The following is a 19,198-nucleotide window of genomic DNA, read 5'->3' on the forward strand; positions in this document are numbered from 1 at the left end:
ACTTTCTTGAGGAAGCTTACTTGGTTACTCTTTACAGACAGCCCATCCAGAAAAAAAAGTTATTTGGAAGTTGTTTAGTATCATTTAAATCATGTTTCTAACAGCATGAGAACAGAAACAACAAGAAAACAATAATAAAAATAGAGTAATAAGAACTGCCTGTATATAATTTTCAAGGTTGTCTATGTTCTCCTGAATACTATCACAGATCTTTATACTATGGTCGCGAATAAAATTGCTGGAATATATTTCTCCAATGGCCGCAGGAATTCCCATTCAAAGAAGGGCAGCATGTTTCGTCACAAGTCAATCCAGCGAGAGCTAAAGCATCACAGAGATACTCATCCAAATCCAGTGACAGACGCTGCTAGAGAGGCGTTGTGTATCGCGGTGTGGGTAACTGTTAGTTTCGATAGGGCACATTCCTGGAAGAGTCGACTAACCAGTTGCTTTCTGCTACGTATCTCACGCGTAAGAAGCTACGAACTTAAATTACACAGATTCGATTTCAGTTGGACGCTTACCTACATTAGTTCTTTCCGCGGACCGTTACAGACTGGAGCAGGAAAAAGGCAATGTGACAGTAGCACAGAAAGTATCCTCCGCCATACACCATAAAACGGCTGTGCATAGTGCAGATGTAATGGGGGTTCCCACTTGCTGTTCTACGGTTATGTGAGGCGATAGATGGAAGTACGGTGTACTGGCAGTCCTCGTTCGCATATGAGTATTCAGCACGTCCTCCTCCTTGCTTTGAGAAATATTTTCGTTGCACACTGCAATAATTATCCTATCATTGCACCCCTTTTTTCCAAAAACTATCGAAAGCTAGTTATGAAAACTGAATGTTCCGGTTTAAAAAAAAAACGCATTTATTACAGTACCTAGGCGTACGACTATGTCAGAAATGTTCAGTCCCATACTTCTGAAAGGGTCCTGTAGCCGCCTTTCATTAGTCGGGTAGCCCATTTTCACTAATATTTCTCTTTCTTTTCCTTGTTTCTCTTTTCTCATAACTCTCACTGTGGTGTGATTTAATGAATGTGGTTGTGTGTTACGTTGCTAGACGGTGGCGCAGTTTGCTGTAGAAAGTCTGCTTATAGTCATACAGATTCAGCACCAGTTGTACGGAATAGTCAACTCTCGTAGTGGTCAAGTAGGCAACGAGGTTTGCGCTACTTGTGAGAAATCCACATGTTTGATTCTCGTGAACAGAGCACGGGCAATACTATTAATTAAATCGCATCCCCTATGAGCTACATCACATCGTATGCATTTTTATGAGTTTTTGGTCTGTGATCCAATTAATTTATTTTCCGACGCGACCAAACCTTTGATTAGTTGCATGGTTAGAGGCGGTGGCGACCCTAATCTTCTCACGTTAATATCACAATCAATAAGCAATTCCATTCCCAATAATAGCCGGCCGGGGTGGCCGAGCGGTTCTAGGCGCTACAGTCTGGAACCGCGAGACCGTTACGGTCGCAGGTTCGAATCCTGCCTCGGGCATGGACGTGTGTGATGTCCTTAGGTTAGTTAGGTTTAAGTGGTTCTAAGTTCTAGGTTAGCACAGGGAAGGAATTCGTGGCGGGCCGCATCAAACCAGTCCGTAGACTGATGACAAAAAAAAAAAAAAAAAAAAAAAAAAAAATTCTAGGGGACTGATGACCTCAGATGTCCCATAGTCTCAGAGCCGTTTGAACCATTTTGAACGCAATAATAACGTAATAAGCCGTTAGTTACACTGTTGCTCGTCTAAACTTTCTGTCGGTATCTGTAACAATTGCAGGAAGACCGAGGCTACTTATGCGATACACCCTCTAGCCGTTTCCTCCCACCTCGATGTAGGTAGAGCGTTAACATCTAGTCTCTCTCCCTCCGTTCGCCCCGCTTTCTGCCCGCGATTTCTTGCCAAGTACACGTGATCGACGAGGCCGAGCTAATGCGTTGAAGGGCGTTTCCTTTACGTCGCGGTAGGCACTTGTGAGCGCATTAAAAATACCTCATCTCGACGAGGGGTGCGATGAACGTGAAACCCATCTTCCTGTCCATTAGCCTTCGATAATCGCAGCGCCCGCTCTCGAGCCGTCGTCTGGGAAATAAACCACCAGCACAGCAGCCGCCGCCGGCGCCACGAATAACCCAACTACTTTGTCTCGCATCGAGAGAAAAAAACGTGTCAAGTCGGCGGCACGGTTTTCGTCCGTCCACACGGGCCCCGGCCTAGGTCGAGTTCACACAGCACGTACGAAAATGGCCGCTGCAGAGTGTCGCAGGGGCAGCGGGGAGGCGGCGCCGGGAGCTGTTTTTCGTCCGCCGCCGCCGGCACTGGGCGAAACCCGAGACGGCGGCCTTCTGAGTCAGGGGCCGCAGGGCCAAGGCCGCGGGGGCGGAGGAGGGGGCGGCGGGTGTCATCGCAGACGTCAACATGCCGCTCCGCCTGCGCTCCACGCCCAATTTGTTACTGGGGTCGGCCCAGATAAACTGCCGTCGCCCCGACGATAGACGCGCGCCGGGTCCTCGACCCTGAGTATGCGCAGATCCCGGCAGCTCCCGTGCCGCTGCCGTCGCCCAGCGGACCGTAATAGACTGCCGCATGTCGAGCCCCGGCAGTGTGCGAACGCTTTAGCAGTGACGTCAGTAGCTTCGTACCTTGGAGGATGGGCCGTATGCTGTAGGGTTTATAACTACACCGGACGCCGCCTCTAGCCTTGCAAGTGGTTTCAGTTCGACGAGGAATAGTCTACAACAGTGGTTCCCAACAGGTGGTCCGCGAGCTATGTCAGAGGGGTCCACAAGATGCTATTAGAATAAAAAAAATATATTAAATGTATTTCGTATGCTAACAGATTTTTGTTTTGACCGCTCAACATTTTTTCAGTAACGAATATGTCAATGTTTTTTCTAAGCACCAAAAATAGAAAACGTATAAAAGGACACTTAATTTGGCTTTTTTAGGTACTTGATACTGTGATATGACAAGGTACCAATCATGCTCGATGAGGGGGTCGTCGAGGAAATTTTGTTGGGAACCCCTGGTCTACAACGTTCTCCAGGCCACTCATTGATGATTAGACGTCGTACAGTTACCACATTTCTACATCTACTATATCTTCATTTATACTGCACAAGTCACTCTATGGTGTGTCAGGACGGGTACTTCGTGTGCCATTGTCAGTTCCCCTCTAACTGATCCACTAGCGAATGCTTCGCAGGAACGACCATTATTGGTAAGTCTCCGAATCGCTTACGACCTGTTCGCCACATATACGTAGGAGAAAGCAGTATAGTGGTTTGCTCTTCTAGGAACATGATTCTAACGCCTCTCTTCCAGGGTCTGCCGCTGGACGCGGTTGAGAATATCCGCGGTGCTTTTGCGCGGACTAAACGAACTGTAACGAAACGCGCTGCTGTTCTCTATCAGTCCTATCTGGTACTAGTCACCGACTAAAAAAAATGGGTGAACTGCATTTTCTCAGCTATTCTCCAATAAATATCAGTCTGTTATCTGCCTTATGGAAGATTAGTTTTATGCGGTCGTTCCACTTTAAACGGGTTCACAAGATGTACTCCTAGGTACTTCTAGATTGTTCTGTAATTGTTAATCATACAGTAATGGGTCTTTCCAAGTATATGCAATACGTTACATTTTTTTATGTTGAGGGTCGACTGCCAATTTCTGTACAAAGCTTTGGTACCCCGTATCTCTGCTATAATTTTCTAGCGTTTGAGCTTTTTTCTTTATAACAGCATCATCCGCGAAAAGCGTCATGGAACTTCCAAACTTATCTACTGGCTCCTTTCTATCTATTGTAAAAAATAATGGAAAGGGATATGAGCTTTTGGCGTCATTGGCCAGGAGGCCCCTCACGGGCAGGTCCGGCCTCCGGCCGCCTCGGTGCAGGTCTTACTACATTCGACGCCACATTGGGCGACCTGTGCGCCGGATGGGGATGAGATGATGAAGACAACACAACACTCAGCCACTGAGCGGAGACAATCCCCGACCCAGTCGGGAATCGAAACCGGGCCCCTGCGGATGGCAGTCCGTCACGCTGACCATTTAGCTATCGGGGCGGACGTAACAAGTAATGAATCTACAACTCTCCCTTTGGGTACGCCCCAAGTCCCTTTAACGAGTGGACATTTCACTCCGTTGGCAATGACATGCTGTGTTATATTTGCCAGGAACTTCTCAGTCCACTCGCACAGCTGCTGTGATATTCCGTACGCTTGTATTATATTCATTAGGCAGCACGGAACCGTATCGAAAGCTGTTTGGAACAAGTTAGCAACCTGAGAGCCAATATCTATTGCTTTCCGGGTCTCGCAAACGAAGAAGAACTGGTTTCACACGATCACGGTTTTCCGAATCCTTGTTGATTCCTACAAAAAGAGATATTTGGCCTCCAGAAATGTCATTCAGGGGTGTTGATTGCTACGTTCATCCTTTGTTCGAAATGCTCCTTGATATTTTCTATAAGACCTATGCCTCGTGCCTTCTGAAGAAAAGAAATGGTGGTAGTGATAGGTGTTAAAGGTGGCAGCAACAAACCAAAAACAACTGGAATGGACGGAAGTGAGGAGAAAGGCGGTTAATTTGTAACCACGATACGAAACTTCGACCAATTTATACAGTCCGTCTGGACTCGAAGAATCGAGGAGTCTGGCATAGACCCTACTGTACTACTGAGGATGTTTCGATCTCTATTCACGATCTGAAGCAAATTAAAGCAAGACGAAATTAAGGCTTTTCCACATTACAATGGAGTTCTCTCTGTCCCGCAACTGCAGAGTTCACTATATACGAAAAACAAATTTCTCCATACAGCTGCTAAATATGTGTATTTGCATATTCATACGTGCTCATGTAATGAAGCTATAACGCTCTGAAACGAGTCTGCAGCATAAACATATTTAGTATCTGCGTGGTAAAGTTTCTATTCATTTCACAATAACCGTCATATATTCGATGTCGCCAGTTCATAACCTATTCTGCTTATACAGAAAGTTATGGTTAGAAAGATACAGCAAGCAATAAAATACGCGCGTGACTGCCATCTGTTGCTGTGATATCACACGCCACTCTCTCTGACGTTGCAAATTCTTCTAAATTAGCTCCCACACCGCCGGATGGTCTTAATTCTAATGAAGTAGCCCTGTAGCAACCTGCCAAATTGCCTCAGGTTCGGGAGGAACGAAATGCCCTTCCTGTCTCCCCTGAGTTAGGTTTTCTGTGGGCCTCCTGGATCATTTCAGGCAAAACTTGGATTGTTTACAAGAAAAGTCAAGGCAAGGGCAACTACCCTCACTTTTTTAGTCATCTAAGCTTGTGTTCCAAGTCTATCGGCCTCGACGTCCACACGATACATTAAATTCCAGCCGATTCCTCTTCCTTCACGATCGAATTCATCAAGAGATTTGTATTAAAACAAGCAACCACTCAACCTTAGCATACCCCTTTCTGACGGGACATGACCTTTTAATACCACCTCAGCCAAGCAACGGAGATATCAGATTGTTTTACGACTTCCGGAGATAATGCTTGTGTTCATTACAGCAGGCCACTCAGGAAGTGTGTCCCGAACCCGTCTGCAGGAGAGGAACACGAAAATTAATTGGAGCGACCGGAGTTCATCGGCCTGTAGACTCGCAGCCTGCGGTAGGGCGCGGACGGATGGCGCGGTGACGAACGGGCACCAGTCCCAACGACGCAGAAAAATCTCTGTAATAAATCGCCCTCCAAGAGCGCCTTTGAGAAGGGTGCGCTCCGCCCCGCCGCACTGAGATGGGTGTTGGATTACTGCTGAATGAGTGGCTGTTGCCCTGGCGGGGGTGCCGGCCCTCGCCGGCGGGGCCAATACCCTCGGCGCCCCTACCATCTGCACACCACGTGTGCGCCGTCGCTCCTGAGGACCTCCTCGGCCCGCCTTCTTCTGCTACTGCTGGTGCTCTTTTCCAGGCCCACCGATCGTTTTTCCTGACCTCCTCCGACGCTGTCATTTGAGTGAATCAGCGCGGCCTCAGTGAGTCAATGTCGCAGTCTGCTGACTCAATTTCTGAGTCACTAGTGAGGAGGGATCGAGCCGGCGGCACGTCGTGCGCGGCGCACAGCCTCCGCTCCATTCAGTAGCCGTACTTCGGTATCTCCCGGCAGCCGGCCATGTAAGGGCGAGCCAAGGGTTTCCTCGAAGCGCGGCCCCGTTCACCCAGAGCGTCCTCGCCCGTGGCAAGGCTGTGCACTGCCAGTGGCGAACCTTGGCGCGCGCGAGCGCTTGTTCCAGACGTTAGCTCCATTCCCCAGACGCGTCATAACTTCCACCTGGGACCAAACAAGTAAATCCGCTCCAACTGCAGTACGTCACCTCCCACTCCATTTTATCCCTAAGCTTTCTTCCAATCTTTTTTTGCCTAATCAATCCAAGCATACATACAGAAACAGAAGAAATGACGAACAATGTTCGCCGCGCGATATTAGCCGAGCGGTCTCGGGCGCTGCACTCATGGACTGTGCGACTGGTCCGGCAGAGGTTCGAGTCCTCCCTCGTGCATGGATGTGTGTGTTCGTGCTTAGGATAATTTAGGTCAAGTAGTGTGTAAGCTTAGCGACTGATGACCTTAGCAGTTAAGTCCCATAAGATCTCACACACATTTGAACATAAACAACTTAAAAGTGTTATTGACTGGTTTGCTGCGATTCATCACATCCCTAGCTTTAAAAGACACGACATATTAATTTCTGCACATCTATGGGTACTACATCAATGATAAGCGTTACACATGGTATGAAAAATAATAAGTAGTATAGAAACTTCAAAATTTTTAGGTGTCCATGTCGATGAAAATTTAAACTGAAAAACGCGCATTTTGGAACTCCTAAAACAACTTAGTTCGGCCATATTTGCACTTAGAATTATTGCAAATCTTTGGAAGAGACAAAGCAGTAAGCTGACGTATTCTGCACATTTTCATTCAATAACGTCACTCGGACTAATGTTCAAAAATGGTTCAAATGGCTCTGAGCACTATGGGACTTAACTTCTGAGGTCATCAGTCCCCTAGAACTTAGAACTACTTAAACCTAACTAACCTAAGGACATCACACACATCCATGTCCGAGGCAGGATTCGAAACTGCGACCGTATGGGTCACGCGGTTCCAGACTGTAACGCCTAGAACCGCACGGCCACTCCGGCCGGCTCGGAGTAATGTTCCAGAGTAACTCATCTTTAAGAGAAATTATTCATTGGTCAAGAAAGTGCTGCAAGAATAATATGTGGTGCTCACCCGCGGTCATCTTATGGATATCTGTTTAAGGAGTTGAGGATTCTGAATACTGTTTCGCAGTGTATTGTTTCGCTCATGAAGTTCGTCGTAAATAATCCACTACAGTTGAAGAGGAGCAATGATGTTCATAATTGCAGTATAAGTAGGAAAAATGGCGTTGGTTACTCCACATTAAGGTTTTACTTAGCACGAGAAGGGCTGCACGACGCTGCAACTAAAATTTTTGCTAATTTACCCAGTGATATAAAATGTCAGACAGGCAGCAAAGTAAAATTTCAAGAAAAAGAAGAAAAAACCTGAAAACTTTTCTCCTTGACAACTATTCTATTATTGTAATGTGTAAAAGGTGGTGGGCAGGAATTAGTAACGGACATCTGTATATCTAACGGAGAATTCTCTTGTAATTGAGCTATATGCACGCACCAGATGCATCGACATCTGTACATATCTTTATGTTTTCCAACTCCAAGGCACCCATTGTTCCCATTACGTGACTATTCTTCATGAGGGTGTGGTTGATCTTGCGCAAGAAGGAGCAGTAGACGGGGTAATAGTTCGTGCAGACCCGTATTTAAAATGCAAAACAGATGAGAGAAGATGAAGTGTCGCTGGGGGTAGGTGATCCTTTCGGAATGAAATTTCTTACTCTGACGAATTTTTGCTGAAGTTCCTCATGGGTTAGAAGTTCGTGTCGTGCGTGTATTCGGACCGCGATTTCTTATTTCACGGGCAACGGTGCACCAACTGAATTAGCTGACTATGTATCATTTCTTTGTCCTGGCATACTATTGTAACGGCCACATCCGTGATCGTTACTGCACCTCACAATGGTCGGATTGGATTATATGTGTACCCCGTTCAAGCCATTTACGGAGAATGGGACAGTAGGAAGCGTATACACCACTCCGATACAGGATGCCAACTACACAGCGAACTAGCTATTGCTTTTTCCCCCACACTGTAGGGTAGTAAATCATTTAGTGTGAAGTAGAAGCATGAGGTGGCGTTTTCTGCAAGAGTAATAGATTTAGGAGCCAGTCGAAGAACAGGCATTACTCCGTGGCCACACAATGGCAGCAGCAGGCAGCAGCTGCCACGGTAGTCCCGCTGCCACTGGGCGGTGACCACGTGGGCGCAGGGGCCGTGACCAACATTGGCCGCTACACAGTACACCGGAACACAGGCCGCTGAGGCAGCGCGACAGCCACTGCGCGGCCAATTCAGAGCCTGCGTTACTGCCGCGCAGCACACTCTACACTAGGATCTGACACTCTACGTGTGCTTGGCGTTCACTTCTTCCTTTATCTATTAACTAACACACATCAGAGTATAGTACCACAAGAATTTTTTATCCACAACAACGTCTGAGTTGAAGCTTCCTGACAGATTAAGTTGAGTGGACATTCACCGAAGTCTACGGCTATTGCATCGTAAGCACCTTCGATGTCGTTATCGACTGGACGGCTTCGAACTCCCGAGATGTCAGTGGGCAAGGAGCTACACTCTAAAGTCGCTTTTTCTTCTCCCGTGGCAATTATCAGTCACAGCCATGACTAGCACTGGTGACATAAGCAGCGTTTCTCTGCCTAGTTTTAACCAAATGTTCTGGATGTTTCTCTACTCTCATGACTATTATCGCTGAAGGCGAGGTACACTCTGCTACGTTATTCTACCGAATTATTAGCTCCATCCCGGCGGACGCCGGCACGGTAGCTCAGCGTGTTCGGTCAGAGTGTTAGCTGCCCTCTGTAATAAAGAAAACTGAGTTAATCGGTCAACAACGAACTTAAGCGGATGTCTTACGACGTCCGCTCTGATCAGATGAAACGAACAAAAGCGAACAAAATGAGATTGCCGGCACGGTAGCTCAGCGTGTTCGGTCAGAGACCAGGCTGGTCTCTGTAACAAAAAACCTGAGAGAAGGGATCAACAACGAACTTCAGTGAATGTCATGTGACGTCCGCTACGACCAAATACACCGAACAACAGCGAACAAAATGATTAAAAAGTGGGTACACTGGTTCCCGTCAGATCACCAAAGTTCAGCGCTGTCGGGCTTGGCCGCCACTTGGATGGCTGACCATCCGGGCCGCCATGCGCTATTTTTCGGGGTGCACTCAGCCTCGTGATGCCAACTGAGGAGCTACTCGACCGAATAGCAGCGGCTTCGGTCAAAGAAAACCATCATAACGGCCGGAAGAGCGGTGCGCTGAGCATACGCCCCTCCTATCCACATCCTCAGCTTCGGATGACACGGCGGTCGGATGGTCACGATGGGCCACTTGTGGCCAGAAGACGGAGTGCTTTGTGTGTTATTAGCTCTATCACTGTGTTTCGGGATTACAACTCATAGTACGCCATCCAGTGCTCACTCAGCACTAAGATTATTTTTTTCTTTTGTCACTGGGAAGGATTTGTGCACATGGAAAATGCCACGTCGCAACCATAGTTTCTGTCCACGTCAAACCATACGCCCCTGTAAGTGGCTGGGAAAATCAGTTCAGAGATCGGAGAAAACCTAACGTGTACCACCTCCGGTAGGACCTTTCCCTTTGAAGTTTTGCTGTTTTTAACGTACTGGTTCAGGATAGTTTTACTTTTAAGGACACTTACAGTGGAGCCCTGCACATTTGATTACAGCGATGTTGTTATAAATAGGGCGTTGGACTGGGTGACAGTTTGAACACAGGATTTAAATAACAGGCACCAGCCATGATGTCTCACATTTATTTTTTAAGTGTTTCCGTCTTCACTGAAGCTGCCGTTTACATTTCAGTTACACAATTATGCAGCATTCGATAATTTAAGCTTAAAGAGCCGTTACACGTGATAAAAAAAAATGGCTCTGAGCACTATGGGACTCAACTGCTGTGGTCATCAGTCCCCTAGAACTTAGAACTACTTAAACCTAACTAACCTAAGGACATCACACACATCCATGCCCGAGGCAGGATTCGAACCTGCGACCTTAGCAATCGCACGGTTCCGGACTGCGCGCCTAGAACCGCGAGACCACCGCGGCCGGCTACACGTGATACTTAAAATACACCGTAATACAACTTTGCCGCCCCAAATCTTGAAAACATAACGCTGTAAACGAAGACGCTGGTAAAGATAAATGCAGGAAAAAAAAAAGATAAATGCTGGAAATCGATTTAAGCGAACTTATTCAGAATGGATTTTCTCTCTCCAGCGGACTATGAGCTATTTTGAAACCTTCTGGCAGTTTAAAACTGTTTGCTGCATCGGGACTCGAACCTAGAACCTTTGCCTTTCACGGACAGACGTTTTATCGACGAGCCACAACCTGCAGTCACAGGTTTATGAAAAGGCTTCAGGTTCCAGGCCCGGTGTGTGACAGTTTTTATCTGGCACGTAGTGAACTTGTTTTTAACATTGTGGTGATAAAATGTAAAGCAGTCATCGATTGAAGGTTGTTTAGAACGCAGTTTATTAGGCATAATAACTATTAGCTATGGTATAGCGCTTTCTTTCTCTGACGCTTCAGTTGACTGACCCAGCCTGTTATAGTGGACCTACAGTTTAACGTGGTTTCCGAATCACGGCGAAACTCGGCACTTTTCACATCAACAAACATTGTCAACGGTGAAACGAGTTATAAGTGACAGATAAAAAGCCTAGGATTGACTGGGGATAGAACACGAGACCATTGGAGTGGATGGTAGATATTGTTTATCTGCCTTCTTCCTGTTCCTGAAGCCTGCTTAGGGCAAACATTATACAGCGCAAGAGGCCGGAGGCTGTTCACAGAGCAGAAAATTTCCACGCCGCGAACTCTTGACCTTTGGTGGCGAGCCGTGGATAGCCGCTATCGAATCGGCCTCGGGGCGCTGCTGTCTGAGCACCACACTGGACGCCTACCGACGCCAGACACCAGCACTGCGGAAGTTCAGCACTGATCGCGTCCCTGAATAGCCTCCGCTCTGCCTCGTCCTTCCGTATTCTGCGAAATGTACGTTGTAGCAATAAGCGGGAAAATTCAGTCACAGTGCGGTCAGGGTAACGTGACCCCGTAAGGAAATACGCTGTTCTTGTTGACATCTACGCCACATGTAAATATCCGAATTCTGCGCTTTGGCCGGCCGCGATGGTCTCGCGGTTCTAGGCGCGCAGTCCGGAACCGTGCGACTGCTACGGTCGCAGGTTCGAATCCTGCCTCGGGCATGGATGTGTGTGATGTCCTTAGGTTAGTTATGTTTAAGTAGTTCTAAGTTCTAGGGGACTGATAACCACAGCAGTTGAGTCCCATAGTGCTCAGAGCCATTTTCTGCGCTTTGTAACAGCAGGCCAGTATTAAGACCAGTATCGGAGCGTTAAAAAACTAGAGTAAGTATCGCTGTACCTAGATGATGCAGGTAATCTAACGACAGACAAGGTAATGGCTTAGCATTGTGTAGGGTGACAAAATGCATACACGCCATCGCCATGTCAGGTCACGCACTTTGTTTTACAGGGCGTAGCGTTGCAGGTACTAAGGTTCCTAGATGAATATCTTTAGTCAATGTCGTCATCGACACAACCTCTGGCTTTCTATAGTAGCGCATACACTCGGTGCTCTGAGACCTTCATATCTTGGAAGAACGGTATTCTTTATTTTTAAAGAGATACGTTTTTCCTTGTTGTCTAACGACGTGATGTAACAGAAGTTCCAACTTTCCTATCGCTGTCGCAACTGGTCTTCATCTTGTGGACGTAACAGTGGCAGTAACATACCCAATAATCACTAAAACATACAATACTTTGTAATACATATAAACTGATAAACTATGTTAATAGCAACTGTTGTTAATATATAATGGGGAGCCGGCCCTTGTGGCCGAAGGGTTCTAAGCTCTCCAGTCCGGAACTGCGCTGCTGATACGGTGGCAGGTTCGAATCGTGCCTTGGGCATGAATGCGTGTGATGTCCTTACGTTAGTTAGGTTTAAGTAGTTCTAAGGGGACTGATGACCTCAGATGTTGAGTCTCATAGTGGTTAGAGCCATTTGAACCATATTTTTTATAATGAAGAAACTAAACAGAATCTTGAAAATATAGCTATATACAAAACACAAAATAAAACGAATATAACTGTAACAGTAACAACTTTCCGTACCTGACGAGAGAACCCATTCTTTAGGCAGTAGCGATGACACTTTCATGTACATTTATAGGTTTTATTCTATTTGAAACCGATTATATTACACCATCTTCAGACCCCTCTACTCCTCTGTGATATCAGGTGACAGCAAAATTGCTTGCAAATACAATAAGGCGTATAAATACAGCTGGAAATGTCATCACTGCTAAATAAAGATACAGTAACATCTGTCGTCCCGTGACCTGTCTGAAGATGGATGTACGGACATTCAAATCTGCTTCTTCTTTGCTTAATACTTCGGGAAAGCGAATTCAAATAGTTTCGCAATACCCTTGTTGAACCCCTTTTTCTCTGCCAAACATATATATTGTAATGATGTGCATCCAAATGGTTGCCTAGAATCGCTCGGCCACTCCGGCCGGCGATCTGCATCCAGAAAGCTTTGCAATGGTAATCGTGGTTGCTCGCTGGTACAGTACAGACCGGACCCGAATGAGCACCGTGTGATCTGCTCTACACGTGACGACGGGAATCTGAACAAACCACAGATCTATTCCGCACGTAGGATTAACAACCGTACATCTGGTACGCCGACCGCCTTGAATGTAATTTTAGGCGATTTTCCACACCTGTTCGAGTAACAGCTCGTCTCGGCGTCAGAGACACGACACGAAAGCCGTTAAAAATACGAAAAGAAAGAGAGAAAATTTTATGTAGCTTGATAACAGACATCGTACGCGACATTCTGCCCCAGTTTACTTTACAAAGTGCAACAGGAGCAGTTTCTGGTGAAAGGAAAATAGTACTAAATGTGAGGTTAGTATTGGTGAGGGCCAGCGTCGTGCATGCCATGTCATACAGAAAACAACACACACACACACACACATACACACACACACACACACACACACACACACACACAGAGAGAGAGAGAGAGAGAGAGAGAGAGAGAGAGAGAGAGAGAGAGAGAGAGAGATGGGTGGGGGGAGAGAGAATCAGGGCAGTGTTGAAAAAAAAAAAAGAAAAAGAAAGGATGGAAGCAGCAGTTGAGCGCCCCTCTCAGACAACTGAAAGAACCAGTGGGGGAACGTGCAGGATCGGCTTCTCAAGTACCACAGCTATCGGTCGGCTGTAACCGGGCCACATGATATCTCAGACTGAACGTAGAGGATAAAAGGCCCCTTGTAAACAGAGACGGACCTCACAAGAGGTTGGATGCAGCGCTTGTCGGCCTCCTTGAAAGCCGCGCGATGAATTGAGGCGGGAGATACATCCGGCCGGCTCTTATCAAGTTATCTGCCCATCCCCTGCACCGTGAAGCGCATTACAGAAACCTCAAGTCGACGTGGCAGAACACGAGCTGTGTCTAGCGGCGCACTGGCCGAAACGGCCGGCCGCAAATACCAGCGATCGATAACAAACGCGACCTACTGGTCCGAATGTCAGATTTGCCTCACGAGAACGGCGCCGCTCGTTAGAAGTCTCAAATAAACTTCAGGAACAGATGTCAATAAGCCACCGACGGAAACAGTCTCAAAATAGGTACACGAATTAGCGATCCTTCTTCTTTGGTTGCCGTGACACATCACGGCACGAAATGGAGGCAGAAGTTAGGAAGCGAATAACGAGCGCCTACGGAGGGCAATCCACACTCTTGTTCTACAGTAAATTGTAGAACATAGACGTTCGATTCACCTTATGTTATCAGGGATGATATTCTGCACTGAACAAAATCAGAGGTTAGTGAGTTTCGGTACAGATTTATGAGTGGATTCAGGATTTTCTTGCTTTTTGTATTCCACACGCCGTTCTTAATGGAACACAATCGAGAGATGCAAAGTTAATTTCGGGAATATCACAAGGAGTGCTATAGAGCTATTACTGTTTTAAGTATACATTAAACATTAACGATCTATTGAATAAGTGTTAGAGGCACCGTGAAGCTATTCCCCAACGATGCTGTTGGCTATAGGAAGTTACAACACCAGAAGATCGCAGTGGAACGCAGGAAGATCTATGGAGGATCGACGATTGATGCCCGGACGGGTAGTTGACCCTGAACGTAAATAAATGTGACGTATTGCGCATACATAAACGATCAGCTACTGTTTGCTTACACTACTGGCGAATAATAGTTGGAAGCAGTAATTGCCTCAAATTCGTAGGACTAGCCATTTCGAGCGACCTGAAGAGGAATGATTACGTGATGCCAGTTATAGGAAAAGCAGACACCAGGCCTTCACTGGGAGAATCTTAAAGAAATGTAATTCATCCACGAAAGAAGTGACTTACAAAACAAGTTCTTCTTCTTCTTCTTTGACACTACAGTCATTGCGGCCTTGGCACCCTTTTCAATCTACCTCCAGACTTCTCTGTTCCCTGCTTTTCTCTTCCGCCCTCGGATCTTGGTAAGGTCCGCCAACACATTATCGAGCCATCTAGCTGTTGGTCGGCCCTTCCTTCTGGTGTAATACGATCTGCCTTTTACTATTCATTTGGGCATACCATAACCTGCCATCTTCTCCATATGTCCTAACCAGTGTATTCTTTGAGATTTAATAAACTTCACTGTACCTTTACTTTGTATAAGCTCTTGTGTTTCCTTATTGTCCCTTACTCTCCATGTCTCTGCAGCTCTCAAAGGTTCATAAATTTTTCAAAGGATTTTTTTCTGTCAGATGCGCTTATGTTGTTCATGTCCGCTTCTGTCATCAACACAGGTCTAATCTATATGTAACAAGGAAATAGTATATTCTTAACGTGGTTCTGTTTGTATTGGAGAGTTCTTCAAAAATAAGTTCGCGTAATAGGGGTTATTTCCTGCTTCTATCTGTTCTCTGACACATTGTTAGATGAAAATTCCTGGCCGATTAAAACTGTGTACCGGACCGAGACTCGAACTCGGGACCTTTGCCTTTCGTGGGCAAGTGCTCTACCGACTGATCCACCCGGTTAAAAGGACACAATTGACAGCATCAAAACCTTTATTAGCGACTTTCACAACCCTTTTAGCCTTAGAAATGGACATTATCATGAACGTTTCCTTGTTTCTGTTTACATTAAGTCCAGCTTTTTGCTCCTTCAAAAAATGTGTCTGAGCACTACGCGATCTGAGGTCATCAGTCCCCTTGAACTTAGAACTACTTAAACCTAACAAACCTAAGGACATCACACACATCCATGCCCGAGGCAGGATTCGAATCTGCGACCGTGGCAGTCACGCGGTCCCGGACTGTAGCGCCTAGAACCGCTCGGCCACCCCGTCCGGCTTTTTCTCCTTCTGATTGCATTATATCGCACATTTATTTAAACGTATTATCTCTTGCCGCAGTTGCAATATTATCTGCTTATCGACTTGTCCTGCTCGCCAGCCTGATACACGTACCAGGTCGAAGAAATAGAAAAGATGGACGAAGAGTGGCGCGTTTCGACACGGGGTCGTTTAGTCGGCGCCAAAAAGTTAAGCAGATGTTCAACAAACTCCAATGGCAGACGTTACTGTATGCATTGTGCATCACGGTCAGGAGAGCGTACATTCCAGGAAAAGTCGGGCTACGTATTACTTTGAAGCAAAATTACGACGAAGTGAAATTCAAATTAGGGGTCACACGCAAGCAAACCGGGGGCCGTTCTGCCGGCTGGAGTGACCGAGCGGTTCTAGGCGCTACAGTCTGTAACCACGCGACCAATACGGTCGCAGGTTCGAATCGTGCCTCTAGGGGACTGATGACATCAGAAGTTAAGTCCCATAGTGCTCAGAGCCATTTTTTTCGAGTACCGTTCTTCCATCGCACTATTCGCGATTGGTACAGGGAAAGGAGGAAATGATGGTGGTACAAGAAGAACCCTTCACCACCACACAGTAAGACGGCCTGGGGAGCGCAGGTGTAGATTTAGAAACGAATGGCACTGTTAGCGATAAAATGGTTGCTTTTGAGTAGAGTCGCTGCCCGGTCTCGGCCTGAAGGAAACAAAGGAGGCAGCCAGCCCGGAGCGGCGGCCGCCACAAGTGGAAGGAAGGCCCCGATTACGGCCGATTGTTCTTGGCAAGCAGTCTGAGGCGGGAGCCGCGTGCCACGCACCCACCACCACATACCGCGGCGTCCTGGAGGCGCGCCGCGGGCACAGGGGCTCAGTCTGCGACGAACCTCCCGCTCGGGGCGCACCGCTTCATCACCGCATAGCCCTTCCCCCATTACGTAACCGCCTTTGCAGTCGCGTTTTAAAAGGAAAAAGGAAAAAAGAATCCTTCCTCATCACGGTTACCGACACCCTTCTGCCTCAACTGGGGAGCCTCTTCTCCCCAATTCTATTACTTATGTGATCTACCCATCTAATCTTCAGCATTCTTCTGTAGCACCACATTTCAAAAGCTTCTATTCTCTTCTTCTCTAAACTATTTATCGTCCATGTTTCACTTCCATGCATGGCTCACTCCATACAAATACTTTCAGAAACGACTTCCTGACAAATCTATACTCGATATTAACAAATTTCTCTTCTTCAGAAACGCTTTCCTGGCCATTGCCAGTCTACATTTTATATCCTCTCTACTTCGACCATCATCAGTTATTTTGCTCCCCAAATAGCAATGCTCATTTACTACTTTAAGCCTTTCATGTGCTAAACTAATTCCCGCAGCATCACCCGATTTAATTCGACTACATTCGATTATCTTCCTGTTGCGCCTGTTGATGTTCAACCTATATCCTCCTTTCAAGACACTGTCCATTCCGTTCAGCTGCTCTTCCCGGTCCTTTGCTGCCTCTGACAGAATTACAATGTCATCGGCAAACCTCAAAGTTTTTATTTCTTCTCCATGGATTTTAATTCCTACTCCGAAATTTTCTTTTGTCTCCTTTACTGCTTGCTCAATTTAAGATTGAATAAGATCGGGGATAGGCTACAACCCTGTCTCACTCCCTTCCGAACCACTGCTTCCCTTTCAGGCCCCTCGAATCTTATAACTACCTTCTGGCTTCTGTACAAATTGTAAATAGCCTTTCACTCGCTGTATTTTACCCCTGCCACCTTCATTAACAAACATAAAACAAAGTAAGGAAGAATAGCTTAATTAAATCAGGCTATGTTGAGGGAATTATGTTGGAAAATTAGACTGGAAATAGAAGACGATTTTTGCTGGCGATGCAGAAAAAAAGAGGACGTAAAATGCAGACTTCCAATAGCAGCAAGAGGTTTTCTGAAAAACAAAATCGTATTGAAATCTATTGTTGGTTTGGAAGTGTTTTCTAAAGGTGTTTGTCTAGAGTTTAGCCTTTTATATGAGTGAAACGTGGACGACAAACAGAACAGAAAAGAAGCGAATGGAGCTTTTGAAATGTTGGGAAACAGAATAATGTTGAAGGTTAGATTGGTAGGTGGGATAAGTAATGAAGAAGTACAGAACAGAACTGAAGAGAAAAGAAATGTATGGCGTGACTTGATTAAAGGAAAGGATTGGTTGATACGACACAGCCTGAGACATGAAAGGATCAACAATTTAGCACTAGACGGAAGTGTGAGGGTAAAAAAAAAAAATGTGGAGGGAGGTGGAGCTTCGACTAGAAACGGAGGTAGGTTACAGTAGCTAGGCAGATATGAAGAGGCCCGTACACGATGCACTAGCGTGGAGAGCAGCGTCAAACCAGTCTTCGGATTCAAGACCACAACAACAACAACAACAACAACAACAACAGACAACAACAACCTTAAAAAAGAAGACATGTTATAAGTGACAATACCTAGCGTCGAGAGTAGCTTATTCGTGAACTGTTTCACTAAATGATTCGTGAGCTGTGTGCCAGTGCGAGCTGGAATGCAACACGCAATACACGTCACTTAACGGCTTAGTTTACCATTTTTCTGCTGCAACCAGAAATCGAGTCATTTCAAATGAAAAATTGTACATATTTCTTAGGTTTTTGCTGTATTTGAGATTTATGTATGTCTGCTTTTTCATTATTTGTCTCTTTGACATCCAGTTGTAACTGCAACTTCTTTTCCGGAATATGTCGCTTAAGATGTGATTACGTAATAATAAACGTCAGTAGATCAACTGAAATCCGCTGCAAAGCAATCAATTTTTCCGCAGTCCAGAACTGTTTTCTTTTTACGACGGATAAAGTCACCGTAAAAAGAAGCTACTGGAAGTTGTGTGGGATCTCTCCAGAGCAATGCGATCTGTCGCTCCTTGGCGGCTGTCCAGAGCCCGGCTTGCGCTAGGAAACTGTCGACGGTCAAGGACGGAAATTTTTTTCCTCGCCGGGACCTCCACTTCTCTTATCCTGTCTTTGCGGGAAAGGCGAACCTTGCTGCTTCGCCTTTTCTTTTTTTCTCATCACGCACAACAGGCCAGCAAGTGCTGTTTCACCGGCGCAGAACAGCAGCCCCTAACATCTTGATGTTTAAGGTGGGCTGGGCTGACATTTTTCTATTCTTTAACAGGTTGTCATTAAAAAATGTTTGTTTGAAATTATTAGGTGGAATCGAATCCAAATCCCTGGACTAGTGCGAAAGCAGGAGGGCCTCAGAATAACTTGGCAAACATATCGGGAAATAACCGCTAAACGCAAAACCTTGTCAACTGTGTACCTTTTGTGACCGCTGTGCGGAATCTTGCTCCTGCAGAACAGTTGATAAATGATTCCACTCCTATAACTTTCTAGCCTCCAGTAGACTGCTGACGTCTTGTGCCACTCATCCTCTCCACACATACACACACTCACACCCCTTAGCCCTTTACCCCCCCCCCCCCTACCCCCCTATTTCCTTCAACTGTTCCAATAATTTATGTGGTGTTCCCTCTCAGCCG

At 46.2% G+C, this 19,198-nt stretch overlaps 1 protein-coding gene across 5 annotated transcripts in view; it reads right to left on the minus strand.

Annotated features, from left to right (window-relative positions):
• The window catches only part of LOC126336836 (matrix metalloproteinase-24), a 169,298-nt gene that overhangs the window by 94,442 nt on the left and 55,658 nt on the right, over positions 1-19,198 (minus strand). The gene's annotated exons all lie outside the window — the stretch shown is intronic.

Source organism: Schistocerca gregaria, chromosome 2 (genome assembly GCF_023897955.1).
Source record: "Schistocerca gregaria isolate iqSchGreg1 chromosome 2, iqSchGreg1.2, whole genome shotgun sequence".
Taxonomy (NCBI): domain Eukaryota; kingdom Metazoa; phylum Arthropoda; class Insecta; order Orthoptera; family Acrididae; genus Schistocerca; species Schistocerca gregaria.